The sequence below is a fragment of the Equus asinus genome, chromosome 8, assembly GCF_041296235.1.
Source record: "Equus asinus isolate D_3611 breed Donkey chromosome 8, EquAss-T2T_v2, whole genome shotgun sequence".
Classification (NCBI taxonomy): domain Eukaryota; kingdom Metazoa; phylum Chordata; class Mammalia; order Perissodactyla; family Equidae; genus Equus; species Equus asinus.
Window position 1 is genome coordinate 13,436,972 of NC_091797.1, and position 13,707 is coordinate 13,450,678.

The 13,707-nt window shown below is 46.6% G+C and overlaps 1 long non-coding RNA gene across 2 annotated transcripts; it reads right to left on the reverse strand.

The window, feature by feature from the left end:
- Window positions 1–8,350: 8,350 nt before the first annotated feature.
- On the reverse strand, window positions 8,351–10,972 carry LOC139045820 (uncharacterized). 2 transcript variants are annotated; one of them, XR_011504942.1, is made up of 4 exons: window positions 10,838–10,972; window positions 10,393–10,569; window positions 9,447–9,574; window positions 8,351–8,543 (listed from the first exon to the last, which is right to left on the reverse strand). It is a non-coding gene; the product is annotated as an uncharacterized lncRNA (long non-coding RNA). The 2 variants fall into 2 exon arrangements; XR_011504943.1 differs by having other exon boundaries at window positions 10,768–10,875.
- Window positions 10,973–13,707: the final 2,735 nt, after the last annotated feature.

A 13,707-nucleotide genomic window follows, 5' to 3' on the forward strand; every position in this document is an offset into this window, starting at 1 on the left:
TAACCAAAGACTTGGCATCTGAAGTCTCAAAACTTGGGGCACCTGAAGGAATGGGTCATGGGTGGGATTCCATGTTAGCCTGTAAACAAATTCCTCAAGTGATTATGTCAACATGTTACTACCATCACTCTGTGCAAAATAAAGGGCTCACACAGAGTTCAGCCCTTTGTTTTAGGAGTACTGGGCGAAAGGTGTTTTCAGACCAAGGCCCAAAGTCATGCCATGCCCTTACAAGGGAGCAGTTGGAATCCAAATCTTAAGCTTTCTTAAGGGCTCCAGAAGAGGGAATTTGTGATGGCCTCATGCTAGACCCCAAATTTTACATTTATTTTAGAACTGAGTGCAATAGGATACGCATCTTAGAGCACAGAAGCACTGTTGTCTGTGCTGGAAGGGGTCGTGTATCTTTGGAGGTGGCATAACGTACATGTTACAATAAAGACTGGTGTTTACTGTGGGACCACAGCAGGTTACCTCACTTTTCTGAACCTCAGTTTCCTCATCTGTAGAGACAGATATGGATGCTTAACTCTGATGACTGAGGTTGAGTACAGAGGTGAAATATGAAGTGCTGAGCACAAGGCTTTATGGTAACAGTCATTTATTTATCAAGGAAGAAAGACCAGATAGGTAAGTAAACAAGGAAGAAAGTGCACGTTGATCAATTTGCATCAGATTTTAAATTCTATTGCTCAACACAAATTCTTTCCATCAAGTTATCCTTAGTTGAAGCTCAGTGAATACTATCTTTTGGTAAGGGTACTCAGATTTCTAAAAGAAAATAAATTGGATGAATTGGATGTCTTGAATTTAGTTGCCTTGCACAATGGTTCTAAATAGAATTGTCTAATCCTAAGCAGTCACCCAAAAACAAAAATTGTATGTTACAAATGAACAATAAAAAAGCAAAGAACCCAATCAAAAAGTGGGCAGAGGAGATGAACATTTTTCCAAAGAAGATACACAGATGGCCAATAAACACATGAAAAGATGTTCAACATCACTAAGCATCAGGCAAATGCAAATCAAAACTACACTAAGATACCTTACACCTGTTAAAATGGCTATAATCACTAAGACTAAAAACAACAAATGTTGGAGAGGGTGTGGAGAGAAGGGAACCCTCACACACTGCTGGTGGGAATGCGAACTGGTGCAGCCACTGTGGAAAACAGTATGGAGATTCCTCAAAAAACTAAAAAATAGACCTACCATATTACCCAGCTATCCCACTACTGGGTATCTACCCAAACAATTTGAAATCAACAATCCAAAGTAACATATGCACCCCTATGTTCATTGCAGCACTATTCACAACAGCCAAGACATGGAAACAATCCAAGTGCCCATCGACTGATGATTGGATAAAGATGTGGTATATATACAGAATGGAATACTACTCAGCCAGAAAAAAAGACAAATTCATCCCATTTGCAATAACATGGAAGGACCTAGAGGGAATTATGCTAAGCGAAATAAGCCAGTCTGAGAAAGACAAACACCAGATGATTTCACTCATATGTGGAATATAAACAATGAAAACAGTTCAGTGGTTACCAGGGGAAGTGGGGTGGGGCGGGGGCACCAGGGGTGAAGGGGAGCACTTATATGGTGGCAGTCAGGAAATAATGTACAACTGAAATCTCACATTGATGTAAACTATTATGAACTCAATAAAAAAAAATTGCCTGTTACAGCACTTATTGGCATGTAATTCTGGTAGGGCACATCATGATTATCTGGGTCTCTCATTTGTAAATGAGGGAGTTGTAGGAGTGTTCTAGTGCCTTCCATCTTGAACATTCTCTCATTCCAAAGTAGGACTCTGACATAGCCCTAATGTGCTTCTAGCTCCCTGCCTTTCCAGGACATTGACGTAAGGCAGAACATGCTTCTTATACTTCTCTAAGGTGAGACTTTGAATGCACAGCATATAATACAAAGAATCCTGTACAGCGAGCCCCTTCGGCTCTGTGGGACCATAGACGATCTGACCTTCCATTGTGTGTCTCCACACTGCTTGGGAAAGAGGCCCTAAAGGTGAATACCCAACGTGTGGAGTTAAGCGAGACCGTCATCGTGCCGATTGAATCTAGCATAATTTCATTTGGCCTTGTTTAAGTGGGTCCCTAATGTTTGGAGAATATGTTTGAGGAAGAACTTTATATTTTTTACAGCATGTTTTGAATTTACCCCGATACGGAAAAGAATTGATGGGAGGTGACTTAAACGTGGCCCTTTATGAAATGAGGTCCAAGGGTTCAGCAACCTCTCAAGTGTCCGCGGTGGCCCAAGATCCAAGTTAGCGTGGACTGTGTCCTAAGGGGTGACGTTGGGAAGGAGGTTTCTGAAGAAGCAGAGGCAGGAAACAGTAGACAAAAGTACAAAGTGTGGATAAAAGGAAAAAGAGGGAAACGTTGATGGAATAAAAGCCCCGGAGGAGGAGCGCTGTTCTAGAGATGATGCGAGTGAAATAGCGGTGGTGCTCTCGCCAGCCTTGCAAATTGCTGAAGGGGTTCGCCACTGGTTCAGGTGTTCCAGAAAGGAGTCAGGAGGGAGCGCTGCTATGGTCTGCACACGTTGGTACCCCACCCCCTCCAAATTCTTGTGTGGAAACCTGAGGCCCGATGTGACGGTGTTGGGAGGTGGGGCCCTTGGGAGGTGATTAGGTCATGAGAGCAGAGCCCTCGTGTTTGGGATTTGTGCCCTTATAAAGGAGACCCCAGAGAGCTAGCTGCTCCCTTCTGCCACGTGAGGTCAGAGTGAGAAGATGACCCTCTGTGAGGAAGGGGGCTCTCACCAGACACTCAATCTGCCAGGCCTTGATCTTGGGCTTGCCAGCCTCCAGAACTGTAAGCAATTAATGTGTGTTGTTCAGAAGCCACCCCGTGGACGGTGTTCTGTTCCAGCAGCCCGAGTGGACCAAGACAAGGGCCGTGTACGGCGGGCGCCACTGAGTGTGAGACCTGCGGGTTCCTCCTCGTGTCTGGGGATTGGCAGTTCTCTTCCCCACTTTACAGACGAGGAAGCTGAAACCCAGAGAGGACACATCACCTGCCCAAGGTAAGCGTGACATCACCGTTCAAAAAGGCTCTCCTATTCCAAAGCCGATGCCACCCACAGAGCTCACGATGCAGGGAGCCGCCCAGAGAGGACCCCCTCGGACCAGCTCCTTTCAGTACAATTACAGCACATTTGCTCGCATCTTCCTTTCCAGCCACAGTGATGATTTGCCTACAAGCCCTATCAAGGTGATTTCAAATTATTTGGAAAGTACACATTATCTAATGAGAGTTTTTTGTTAATGGGTTAGAGATGTTGGGAGAGTCGTTTGAAGAGATTCCCAAACATTACAATCTCTGATTTAAAGCTTTAAAATATTTAAAGGTCTCTTGTTATACTGTTTCCTTCATTCTGTGATGCCACTGAGTAAGAGGAACTGCCAAGTCATAAAAATTAACACCAAATAGTATCTGTAAAGCTAATAAAATTTTTTTCAGAAAAAAAAAATCACGTCTTCATAACTCTGTGTTTTAAAAAACTCACAGTAGCGTATATTTATTTAGACAACAACATAGCATTTATTTTTTTCAGCGTCACAAGAAAACTTTTGAGACCAAGCTTCTCCCAGACACTAAAGAAAGAGTTGTAAATCGTCCTGGCCACGGTGAGTATACAGCATCTCAGAAGCTGCTTCCCGCAACCCGACTCTGCTTGAGGCATTTTGCCATGTGCTGGAGAAACAACAATGAAAAGATAACCTCATCGTGAAACAAAGACAAGCAAATAAAGTAATTTCAAATTATGGGAACTATAGCAAAGGAAACGACCAGGGTACTGAGGCTGAGAATAATCTCTTAGGCACTGTTGGGATGGAGATCATTTTGAGACATTTCACCGATGTGGTTAAACTTGTAGTTCATATATTCCCGAGCTGAATAAGATACCACTGGAAGTATCACACCTTCTCTAGAAAGTCGTCTGGAAGCTTCTGATAGAGCTGTGTGTTCTCCACCTGAACGCTCGTCCTTCACATGCCTGAGTGAGTCCTGGGCTTGGCTCTGACACTGCTGGGAGAGCTCAGAGACGTGGCAGTTCCTGCTGTCCTTCGGCTGCATTGCCGACGCGTGACGGCCAGGCTTCTACAGTGACGTCTTACCATTTTAGCCCTGCAACATAGGGTGATCTTTTTGAAGATTTTTTAAAGTGACAATTAAGATCCAAATTTAAATGAAATCCAACTGTGAACAATAGTACCAATGTCAACCAAGGCCAGATGGGTCAACGCATGCTTTTCACGCTTGGCAGTGGCCCATCCTGCCTGGCAGCTGGCAAGTTTCTTTAATGAGAAGAATAAGACAAATGTCTGTGTGAGAAAGTCCAAAACGACGGGGTGTGTGTGTGTGTGTGTGTGAGTGTGTGTGTGTGTGTGGTGGTGGAGCTGTGTTACAATCCCACTCCATGCTGGGGATGTATTATAGACTAGACGGCTCACTTGATTCTAGGATGCTTGAGGGCAGGAACTGTCTCTTATTTGTGTCTCCGTCCCTCGGGGATGCTCAGCACAGCACCAAACACACGGCAGATGTTCACTAAATATTTTGATCAATGAACAGAAGTGCTCAGGAAGGATTAGGCAACGTGATGTAAGAAAAGCAGACTTTCCAGTCAATTAGATCTGCATTTAAATCCCACCCTCACTCAATAACCAAGTGTCATGGACTGAATGTTTGTGTCCCCCCAAATTCCTGTGTTGAAACCCTACCCCTCAACGTGATGGTATTAGGAGACGGGCTTTGGGAGGTAATTAGGATTAGATGAGGTCGTGAGGGTGGAACCCTCACGAGTGGGATTAGTGCCCTTAGAAGAGTCACAAGAGACCTTGCCACTTCTCTCTGTTCTCCTCCATATGAGGATTCAGTGAGAAGCTGGCAGTCTGCAACCCGAAGCGGGTCCCACCGACACCTGTGCTGGCACCGTGATCCCAGACTTCCAGCCTCCAGAGCGACCGAGAAACAGATTTTATAAGCCACCTGGTCTGTGGTACTTTGTTATAGCAACCTGAACTGACTAAGGCACAATGTGACCTTGTCCCTAACCTCCTGAAACTCAGCCTCCTTCTCTAGGATGGGGGGAAATACATACAGATCACATGGTCTACAGGAGAACTCAGGAACTGTGATCCCCACACAGCAGTCGATGGTTAAGTGAGGTGGTGGTATAGCAGCAGACCTAGGCTGTAGGAGCAGCTCATCTGAATCGTAAAACCAGCAAAAGGGTGGGCCTGGCAGCCGCAGTGACCACTTTACAGGACCCAGAGCTTTCCCAGGAATCCCTAAGGGCTTCCAGCTTGCCGGGACCCAAGGTGGTCACCGCTGGATTCAGGGACCGTGAGAGTCTGCAGTGAATTGGCACTTGGGAGAGAGCATGGTGGAGCAGAGCAAGGTCCGTGGCTGACAGGCTCTCGTTGAGCTGGCTCCTGGCCCCCTCAGATCTCCCTCTCCCTGCCTCGCTGCGTTCAGCTACCTTCACCTCTTTGCTGCTCCCCTTCTCTCGTGGAGCCTTTCCCATCTCGAGGGTTTTGTCCTTGCTCCTCCTGATAGTTATTTCCATGCCTCGTTCCTGCACTTAAATGCCACCTCCCCAAAGAGGCCTTGCCTAACTACCAGATCTAAAGTACCACCCCCATCCCCCCACACACTTCATTCTCTTACTTGGCTTTATTTTTTTTTTTTGTCACATTTTCATTATGTTACAAATTTGCTTATTTGTCTCCCCCCTGGAAGACAAGGGCTTTTTCTCTTGCTTGGCACATGGGAAAATCTCAAATATTTGACTAAATGAAGTTGTGAATGGATAAACGTGAGATGATTCGTGTTGATGTTGCCCACACCCTCCCTTGGGTGGGAGGGGCGTGTAACCTTGTCTCATACCTGAAGGGCACCGTGTTCTTAACAGCCGCAAGGTTATCAATAAGACACTTTAATCATCTCAGAAAAGCAGACCCAGACATATTTCGGAATGGAGCATACGATGGCAAACAGTCAAATCCCACCAACGTTAAGAATTAATGAGCTGTCTGTTCTCTTATGAACTTAAATGTATAAATTCTGCTGCTCTGTGCCATTCAGATTTAGAACTGAAGCCGAAAATAATTGTGAAGGTGAAGGACAGCATTGGGAACTATTTTAATAACCTGCAACAAATGAGATGGTTTTTTTTTTTTTCTAAAGGCACTCAGCTGAGCCTTATTCGATTTTATGACTCTCTTAGATGTTTCTCAAATTGTAGCTTGGGAATAACGATTGTCCCCATTTTTCTAGTTGTTATTAGAGCTGACACACTGATAGTGCCTGATGGGAAGGGAATGGAGGGGCAGTCGCTTAGTCCAGTGGAGAAATTAGACAAGTCCAGAGGTCACACCACTGTTGTTCGTCTTTGGGCCCGGTCAGTTGCAGCCGCATTGCGGGCTGTACCCAACGGGTGGAACGATGCAGTGATTTGCCGAAGAGCTTTATGGGCATGACTTCGTACACTGTGCCGGGATCCTTCACTTGCTGCTCTTAGAAATAACTTCTCAGGCACTGAGTCGAGACACAGAAAACCTTCATCAACAGCGGGCAAGACCAGGGAGGCCCTGAGGAGAGCCCCCAGAGTGTGACGAGGGCAAACAGAGATTGTGACAGGGTGGCGAGAAGGTGAGGAGCTGTGGGGAGACGGAGATGGTAAAGCGCACCGGAGTCAAGTCAGAGGAACAGAATTAAGAGCCCGGGGGACGGAAATGACCTTTACAGAGGGGACACTTGAGATGGCTGCCCTTCCTTCTCTCCCTTCTCTGCCAGACAAAAATCAAACCAATGTCTATTAACCTTCTCTGTTCTTCCATTTTCAGTTTTTCTCAAACCAAAGCCCATACAAATGGCTGGGTGGAAACCTCACTAAATATTTATAAGACCAAGCAAGCCTGTTGTGGTGGTGTTTATAATAAAAAAAAATGGTAACAGCCTAAAAGTCTCAAGAGGTGGAGTAAATTAAATACATCATCCGTAGGATAGAGGGTGTGCTATGGATCAAAGACGCTTGGAAAGAAATTGATGTGAGAAAACGCTCATGGAAGTATCATTCATCAGTTTATAGCACATTTTTTCCAATTTGTTAAAATATGGTCACGTGTATGAAAAAAGGAAGGATACATATTAAAATTTTTGTCGTTTGTGCCGTGGAATGGATTCCGACTCCTAGCGGCCCTGCGTACAGCAGAGCGGAACCCTGCCGGGTGTTTCTGCGCCATCCTCTCACCTTCCGGCACTGCATCAGACAATGCTCTGCTGCTATTCACAGGGTTTTCATGGTCAAAATTTTTGGAAGTGCGTGGCCAGCTCCTTCTTCCTAGTCTGTCGGAGTCTGGAAGCTCTACTGAAGCCTGTCCACCATGGGTGACCCTGCTGGTATTTGAAATCCCGGTGGCAGAGCTTTCAGCAACACACAGCTGCCGCAGTGTGACAACGACTGATGGGTGGTGTGGTCCCTGATGGGAGACAAACCTGGTCCGTGCAGTGAGAGCGCCACATCTTAACCCAGACCACCAGGGCTGGCCACACATCAAAATAACAACAATTATATCTAACTAGGAGAATGACGGGTGATTTTTATTTTCCCCTTTGTTTTTTTCTAACTTTTCCAAAGTTTCTGCAATAAACGTTTCTTATTTGTATAATGGAGGGGTCATTAAATTCTTTTGAAAGAATCAACCAGTCCATTGCCCAGGGATTCATTATCTGAAATGAATGTTTTTCAAAACATGGGGGGAAACAACTTCTCCCTTGTAGATTCTGCTCTTGGTTTCTAAACCATGATTTTATAGAAAAAGAACGTTTCGGTTTCAGAGGGCAGCAAGTAGTTATGCAATCTTGCACACGTCATTAAGGAATCTTCAAATGGACTCACCACCCTCAGTGTGATAGAAAAGACTCGGGCGTTCAAGTGCACCCGCCAGCACTCGGAACCTGGGCAAGCCCGTCTTCTCACAATGTTTCCCCTCTATAACATGGAGAGCAATATTGCTTTTCTGTGTGTTATTGGGTCCAGAAAACCCCACATTCCCCGGAAGCAAGGTAGGGCCGTTCTCACAGAAGTACAGTCAAGACTCCGTTTTCGACACAGGATATCTTTTACTAGAAGGCGGGAGAGGAAGCTGGTTCAGCTGGATAAATCCCTGCCAGGGATGAACCACCGGAGCCCAGCCTGAGTCACTCAGTGAGTCACTCAGTGAGCCACTCAGTGAGTCACCGAAGCGGCCGGCTGAGGAGGCAGGCGGCACCCACAGACGGGAGCCCACCAGGGTCTGCGGCAGGAAGGTGAGTTCAGCCTCTTCCCGAACACAGTGTGGGCTTCACAGCTAAATATTTTGACGGCTCTGCCATCTGGCAGTATCAGTTCGCAGCCGGCCTGGCTCTGAATCTCTCTTCCACGACAGACTCTTGGTCATCTCCACACTGAGAGTGGGGAAAACTGGTTTGCAGTTCTGCTCAGCCAACTCTCAGCTTCAGGGTCACAGCAAGGCAAATTGGTCAAGCTTGGCATTAGCGCCCTCAAATTTCCCTTTTTTATTCTTTTCCCACCTTTCCTTGACCTGTGCTATATGCTCTTCCCTTCCTCACTTTCAAAACACTTTCTAATAGTCATCTACACACTAGTGAGAATTTGAGTCCCTAAATCTCTTCTCCCAGTAGCATTTTAAGTTCATTTCTTATGGTCCGATGACTGTCTAGCACTAGGAAAACTGCAGACAATAGTGAATGGGGTGAAAAGAGAGAGGGGAGGTCAGGTAAATTTAGGTGAGACACCCAGGGCAGGGACACCTAGTCTCCCATTCTAAAGTCTGGCCTTAAAGCAAGGTCAGTGGCACCTGCTTCGGGAAACACAATACTAAACTGGAATATTCATGGAAATGAAGAATTGCAGTGTGAGGGTGTTTCCTAAAATTCTACTGATCGGGATAAAACGCAAACTCTTCCTAGCGGGCCTGCCTCTGTGGGGTCATCTCTACCATCGTCTCCCTGCCTCCCTCTATTCCAGCCACACTGGAACAAGAGCCAAGCCCATTTCTGCCTGGCAATCTTTGGGCTGACTGTTTCTCTCCCCACCTCGTTCCTGGGGGCCCCAGGGCAGTAGAGGTGCAAGATAAAATGCAGGACACCCAGTTACATTTGAATTTCAGACAAATGGCAATTTTTAGTTACATGTATGTCCCAAATATTGCACGGGGCACACTTATCCTGAGAGAGTATTCACTGTTTATCTGAAACTCAAATGTGACTAGGTGCCCCGTGTTCTTCTTTGCTAGACCTGGCAACCCTACAAAGGATGCCCTTCCTCACCAGCTCAGCCAGACACTGCGGGCCCCTCAGCTGCCTTCGGGCTCCATCGCTCCCTTATCTCCTTACCCTGCTTTCTTGTTTCAAAACATCCACATGAAGTTCTGTTTGTTAGCCTCCCCTGCTAGCCAGACAGAAAGTTCCGTGGTTCCATGCATAGATCTCACATATCTTCTTCCTGGCTCTCTCTCTGGTATCTGGAACACAGGAAATACCATTTCATTGGAATGGATGAATGAATGAAAGTATAGAGTGAGCTTTATATACACACTCGGTTTTCTTGAATCTTTTACTTTAAGGAAAAGCGGGTAACTCCCAAAGGGAGTTTAGACTTCAAGGTTTTCTGCTCTCTGCCTCCTTAGCTCCTTCATCTGCTGCTGGACTCTCTCTCTTTTTTTTTTTTTTTTTTAAAGATTTTATTTTTCCTTTTTCTCCCAAAGCCTCCCAGCACATACTTGTATATTTTCAGTTGTGGGTCCTTCTAGTTGTGGCATGTGGGACACCATCTCAGCGTGGCCTGATGAGCAGTGCCATGTCTCCGCCCAGGATTCCAACCCGGGAACCCCTGGGCCGCTGAAGCGAAGCGCCCAAACTTAGCCACTCCACCCGGGGCCGGGCCCTGGACTCCTTTCTTTTATTCCCCGCCCCCGAGGAAGATTAGCCCTGAGCTAACTACTGCCAGTTCTCCTCTTTTTGCTGGGGAAGCCTGGCCCTGAGCTAACATCCGTGCCCATCTTTCTCTGCTTTATAGGCGGGGCGCCTACCACAGCATGGCTTGCCAAGCAGCGCTGTCTCCAAACCCGGGCTCCGAACCTGCGAACCCCTGGCCGCTGAGAAGCGGAACGTGCGCACTTAACAGCTGCGCCACCGGCCGGCCCCTGGACTCTTCTGATGACTTCTGCCTGCCTTTCTGAAAATGCCCGTCCTGCCTTCCCCCGACTTTCCCGCCCCAGGCCCCCCAACACTCCCTGCCCCCAGAGCAGATCCCACCCCTCCGACCTGACTTCTCGGATACCTGAAACTGCCCAGAGACCCATTATTTTTCCGGGACGCTCCCAGGAAGATAAATTTGTCCGTTCTCCTTGATGCGGATGAATTTCTCGTCTTCTTTCCCGGGAGCGGGTTTTGGTTGAGAGACGTGAGAGAAGAGGGAAGCCCTAGGGCCCGGGCCCAGTGACGGCGCGCTGCAGACCTGGACAGGAGAAGGGGTTCAGAAAGGCGGGATCAGCGTAGACTTTCATTGCATCAGGCCACACCTTCTGTCTGCGCTCACGCGTGTCTGCCCCTTAAGGACTCTGTCCTTCCCCTCCCGTCAGCCCTCAGGAGAAAGCCCCCGGCCCTGGCTTCAAATCCCTATTAACTGCTGTTGGTCAGCACAGCACAAAGCCACCTTTGTGAGAGAGGTTAGGTTAGCTTCTCTTTACTGCTCTAGAAATCTGGCTGCAGACAGAACTAGCGACCTGGGGCCGGTCTCTGGCACAGTCTCCGGGCGGTGTCCTAACTGGAACGCTGAACGAGTCCCCAGTGCCGGAGCCTTGCGGTGGCTGAAAAATGACGCTTGCATTCCCGTCATCAACCAGATGGCTCATGTCGAGTGTCCTGATTGTTTTGGGTATTCTTTGTGTGCAACTTTGAGTCCCTGTCTCGTATTTGGGTCAGAGCAACGGGAAGGACACATGACTTGCTTTAAAATTAGCCTCAAACTCATTGCATAACCGGTCTCGTTTTCACTAAATGGAATGGTTTCTTGAGAGGACAGCATGGCATTTGTAGTTAAGTCTGTCTGGTTGAGTTACCTTGGAGAACATCGTTTCCATCCACCAGGACTCAGTGTTTCCACCTGTGAAATGGGGTAGCTTTTGTTTGAAAGAAAATAAATGAAGGGTAACAACATAAAAGTAACCACCTCATCCAGACCCCCTTCCCCCAGCCACACCACACACACACTCACACTCACACACTCACACACACACACACACACAGTTTTGGGGCTTGTCAGCAGATGGACAACAATCTCTTCTAGTCCCCAAAAGACAGGGCAAACATAGAGCGGAAAGAAATGCTTACTCCCTAAATCACGCCATCGTCAGAGCCCAGTGGCATGTTCTGATGGCTTAGTGAGCTCAGAGAATATATTTTAAGTCTTAAGAAAACAAACTTTTCTGTCTGTTTTCTCCTGGGACCGGGACATAGTCTTCATACAAATTCAAAATCAACAAAAAGAAACTAACAAAAAACCCTCCTGACTGCTGTCCTTCTCCAAGAACAAATGGTTTCTCCAGATTTCTGATTCATCTTGGCAATGTGTGCGAATAAACCCGAATGACCCCGAGGCTAAATAGATGCAAAGAACTAGGCGTGATTGTGTATGCCTAGAATGTTTCTTTGTAACAGCAAACAGTGTTCCCATGATCGGTTGAGTTAGAAGAATGGTCTGTTGTAATTTATATCTCACTTCTGAGGTGGTGGTAAATTGCCGAGGGTTAGAGCAGAGAGTGCTAAAAGATGTGGGCCTCTTTTAAGTAGGGGGACAAAGAGGAGGTGACATTCAGCTAGAAGCCACCAAGCACAGGGTAAATCCATCTTACAGCCGGCTGTGTCACCAGGCGAGGAGGCTTCCGGGTGCTCTAAGATCTTTGCAGCAGACGGACCTGGGTTCAGATCCCAGCTTCCTGGCCACGTGGCCTCGGGCCAGCTTCCTGCCTTTTAGAACCTCTCTCCGCTCCTCTGTAAAGTGAGGGTGAGAACAGTGCCTTGTGAGGCTTAAGTGAGATGATGCTTGTAGAGAGGGCTCTGCAGAGTGCCTGGTACACAATCAGCCCTGACAAATGCTGGACATTGTGGGAAATTGTACTTAGCCCTCATCTCCTAGGGCTGCCATGATGAATTACCGCAAATTTGGTAACTTAACACAACAGAAATTTATTCTCTTGCAGCTCTAGGGACCAGGAGTCTGAAAGCAAGGTGTTGGCAGCTCGGTGCTCCCCTGAAGGCTCTGGGGAGTATCCTTCCCCGCCTCTAGCAGCTTCCAGTGGCTGTGGGCATTCCTTGGCTTGGGGCTGCATGCATCGCTCCAGTCTCTGCCTCCACGTTCATGCAGCCTTCTCCCCTTCTCCCTCTGTCTCTCTTCTATTTGTCTCTTAGAAGGACACATTATTGTATTTAGGGCCTACCTAGATAATCCAGAATGATCTTATCTCGAGACCCCTAATTTAACACATCTGCAAAAATAAGGTCACATTCACGGGTTCTAGGGACTAGGATGTGGGTATATCTGTTCGGGGACCACCATTCAATCCACTACAGTAATATTTATATGGTTATTTAGCAAGCAGTGCAGTACTGGCCATCACCCTGGGCGGGCGGGCTCCTGGGCCCATCACTTTAGAAGGCCCTCTGTCACATGGCACGGGCTCAGTGTAACCCCCAATGCTGAACATCTGCAGGTGACTGACACCCTCCAGGCCCCAAGGTATCCCCTACATCTTTTGCCCCGTGTTCTCCAAGCAGAAGGTAACCACGCCCAAAGCTGCAAAGGTTTGTAGAGTGTGCCACTGCTGACCTCAGATCTGACGCTGCCTCGGAGAGCAAGGAAGATGCTGGTGGTAGAAGCTCCTGGGAGAGAGGGAAGATGACGTAGCTGTGCCATCCTCCTCTCCAAGTGGCCTGCCTGCAACAGTCTCTGGTTTCTCTTCATGTTCCAACGGATGGTTCTGGAATTACTCGTGAATTAGCACAATATCCACAACAGTTCACGGTACACTTAAATGCAGATGTATGTAGGTGCACCAATAATATGTGTGAAGCATGATATCAACTCTTTACAACACTATATGGATCTGTATATTTTTAAATATTGTTTTAAGAGATTTTGAAAATCATGAAATAAATGATAGTGATTTATAGGATGAAATTAAAACATTTGTAACAGTGTCTGTGATCATGAATATATCAGATGCAACCCAATTACAATGTTGGTATATAAAACTCATGATCCATTTCCAAATCAAAGTATTGCTTTAAGAATTTTATTGACGATTTCAATTGCTGCTGCCTCTGCAGAGCAAAATTTCTCTACATTGAAAATTTAAAAAAACCCAAAGATTCGAGAAAGGTCATCTAGTGTGCATTACTTTTAATAGGACGCAAATGATGTGAAAATATTGATTATAACAACATAATTAGTGGTTTTGCTGAAATGAAAACCAGGAAGATTAATTTTATGGATAAATATATAACCATACATGAATTGTGTCTTTATTGTATTGCTCATTTAGACATATCAGCCCTTGAGGCCAGCCCCGTGGTCGAGTGGTTAAGTTTTCACGCT